Genomic DNA, 2394 nt, shown 5'->3' with positions numbered 1-2394 from the left:
TGAAAAAATATGTATTTAAATTTATGACAAAACCAAAGCTCTGCTTTAGGAAATTGTTTTTCTTTCATTCAACTCAAGTGTATGGATGAAGCAAAAATAATCCTATAGTGCTGAATATGCAGTCACAAAATGGCTTCCTCCTGTCAGTCTGTCTTAGAAGACTCCACTATTGTTTCCTTTCAGTGTACCAGGTCTTCTGCACAGCTTATTTTATATCTCACACATATGAGACACAGAAAGACGCTCATAAGAAACCCAAAACCTTTTTTTCCATACCATACGGACCAAACAATAGGACTTGTTCGTGCTGTCTTTGGTGTCCCACTACTGGGAAATTATCAGCTGTGTGAAGTGCTTTTTGTGGCTCTTTTGCTTGGATTTGAATCCTTAACAAAGTAAAATAAAAAAAAAATAAAAAATAAAAAAAACCATTGGCAACATATTTCCCCATTAGCACTCACTGGAAGATCTTGTTTGGTTGGAAATCAGGATTAAATCCAACAAATTCATCCAAGCACTAATCCTCAAAGAGTATGGCCTCATTCCAGTGATTGATTCTCATTCAGCTGCATATTGATTGTCCCCATTTAGAGATTTTAAGCGGCCATTTGTAACAAGAACAGTCAGATAGCTCCCCAGTCTGAGTCTTCCTGTCCACATAGCTCTGGCTGATGTATTGTGGCATTTACTTTGTTTTTCTTTTTTGTTGCAGACCTAGGAAATATATTAAAAAAGCAACCTTTGGCTCTACTTGCCCTGAAGCATTTGTTGTTTTTGTATGCAACATCTACTAAATACATTTAAATGACAAAAATTACACCACACAGCAGGGTTTTTCTTAGTTAAAATTTGATTTAGAAATTGTTTTAGCTTCACCTGATTTCTGCTTGAATTTTAGAAGTAGATCTCAGTGAAGTTGAGTATTTTTGGAGTGAAATTATATAAATTATATTAATATATTTCAATTGTTTATATTTGGTCATTTCGATGATCATGACTTTAAGCAAATGAGTCTAAGGAAAAAAAAAAGCATATTACTTAAACCAATAAAAACGATATTCTTAATTCAGCCGACACAAAGACTGCTACCCAGTCACTGCAGCCTCCTTAGAAAAGGTAATCCACAAGTTATTGAAGAAGCTGGTTGTTCATAAAGTGCTGTATCAGAACGTACTAAGGAAAGGTTGAGGATTTGATTTAGGTTTGATGCAGAAGGGATGAGGACCTCCCACAGACTGGATGGGCAGCCTGGGTTTGTGGTGCTGCAGAGACTTCTAGTGGCTGTTATATGCAACATCTACTAAATACATTTAAATGACAAAAATACTGTTTAATAAGTTCTGATCACTGCTGTGGGCTTTATGAACATGAACAGAAAGCATGAATCTGTTTTGTTGCTTCCTTTAATGTTGTTTTAATATTATTCCATGTATGTATTTGAACTGATTTTTAAAGTTAAATAAATAACAGCCTTGAAATACTCCAGCGTCTCCAACTGTCTCATAATTCACATGAATTATTGCTGACGAGGGTTGCTATTCCCTTTTTTGGCCCTACCTCATTCTTCCTAAGGCTAATTATTAACAAGCTGATAAGATACCCATTATTATTAGGAACATAAACAGTTTGTGTAGCGGAGTGCAAATTAATTTAAGTGCTTTTCGTTTGTCTTACATGTCGAGATAAAGTTGGGCTTTCTTTTGGCAAACGTGGATTAAAATATCACTAAGATATGAATGTTATTCAGTTACGTTATGCAATTCGTCAATAAGTCAAATTTCACAAACATGACAGAAAACATCTTGAATTGGCTATTTTTGATTGAGAAATTGTGAGAACCTCATTACAAATTAAATACAACCCTGGAACAAGTAAAATAATGAAACATGAATAATGACAGAAACCATGCAACTTTGTGTTAATTTACCTGAAAAAATGTAAATTTTAAAGATTTTTTAGTACACTATCTCTAAGGTTTTAGGAGATTGATAGTAAAAGTCTTTAGTGGGGGATTTCAGTTCAATAAATTGCTACATGCACTATTCTCCATCTCGGTTTGTCAAGATCAAAGTAATTATTTACTATACCCCCTTATAATTTCATTTGACGTAAAGACAATTTACATTTAATCAAGGTCAGGTAATGTAACTGCGATTGATTGGGCATTCTAGCTGCAGCCAAGCTTGTTTCTAACAGAAAAAAATAATACTTATCATCAATCAACAGATTAATTTAATTCATAGAAAACATTTTATACAATCAACAACACAGAGAGCTTTACAGGTGTAACACACCTGTAAAGCTGGTAAAGTTTTGTTATTGTAAAGTAACAAAATAACAAAACTGTAATAACAAAATAACAAAACTGTAAAGTTTTGTTATTGTTTCCTGTAT

This window comes from Poecilia reticulata, linkage group LG12, assembly GCF_000633615.1.
Source record: "Poecilia reticulata strain Guanapo linkage group LG12, Guppy_female_1.0+MT, whole genome shotgun sequence".
NCBI lineage: Eukaryota > Metazoa > Chordata > Actinopteri > Cyprinodontiformes > Poeciliidae > Poecilia > Poecilia reticulata.
This window is presented reverse-complemented; position numbering follows the sequence as displayed.